The following is a 1,266-nucleotide window of genomic DNA, read 5'->3' as shown; positions in this document are numbered from 1 at the left end:
TAGACTGTATCTTGTGATTTATTTTGGTTGTTTTTTCGTTCTGATTTGGTCATGTTTTTGCATGTTTCTTTATTTTTGTTAGTTGGTTGGTTTCTTTGTTTTTCTCTCTCTTATTTTGGGAAGGGGAAAAGATAGCTACTAATGATCAGAGCAAGTAAAGTCTGATTTGTAATGGTTTTATAGGACTGAGTGGGGTTCAATTCATAGTGGTAATTGAACTGAGTGGAGTGCGATTTGGGCTGAAATCATGTGATTTCAAAATTGAACGAGTGTGCTGCACAAGTTCAATTTGAAATCATAAGTATGATACTCTTTGTCTTTCATTTTCTTGCAATTTGATTGGTTTCTTTAAGCAAGCCTTGAAATCTGATTGGTTGTTTTATTTTTGGTGTAGCCTCCTCATTGGCTGGGAAAAAGATGCGATTTAAAGCAAAAAAAAATGTGATTTGTGAATAAATCGCACCAATTAGAGCCAATCAGATTACAGGGACCACCAGTGATTTCAAAATGGGTGTAATAAAGGTTATAATCATACAAGTGAGTGACAAAATCCACAAAGGAGCACAATTTATTAATCACAGGTATGATTACAGACAGAATTGGATGTCACGATGTCCAGTGACCAATTAACCAAAACTATGACAAGATTTGACTGCTCCTTTGTTCAATAATCTGTCAGTCAGGAAGTGTATTTAGTTCTCAAACTTGGACTGAGAGAGATGCGCATTGTTATGAAATACCCTTTAGTACATTCATTTTATAAAACCATTTGTTAATGACAAAAGACTTTCAACGAAATTTCACTTCATATCCCTGAATGAAAAGGTTTCTGATTTATCGTATAGGGACAAGGAGATCCCTCATCAATTAAGAAAGTCACGCGGTGAATATCACCTTGATATTTTGCTGGTGAATATGACGTGTCTTAAAGCAAACGTCCTTAAGCTGAAAAAGGAAAATATTCCCCTCCTATCAAGTAAATGCCGCAAGCAGTCGATATGTACGGTGGTGAAATTTTGAATCCGTGATCACGCGCAGCTTGTGTAAGTCCCACTGCAAAGTCCCTCCTGTCAAGCTCAACAAAGCGGTCAAACGTCGAGCATGCGCGAGAGGATCAATTCAAGCCGGCCGCGCGCCAATTTCCCTTGCAAAATTTCAAAGGAAAACTTCAGAAACAACCGATGTCTCGCGAAATAAGTGAAATAAAATTGAAACGTTTGTTGAAAACTGTAAAAGGAAGCCATAGTTGGGAAAGGGAAACTCGAA

Source organism: Pocillopora damicornis, chromosome 8 (genome assembly GCF_964200805.1).
Source record: "Pocillopora damicornis chromosome 8, jaPocDami1.2, whole genome shotgun sequence".
NCBI lineage: Eukaryota > Metazoa > Cnidaria > Anthozoa > Scleractinia > Pocilloporidae > Pocillopora > Pocillopora damicornis.
The sequence above is the reverse complement of the archived record's forward strand: the minus strand, read 5'-3'. Positions refer to the sequence as shown.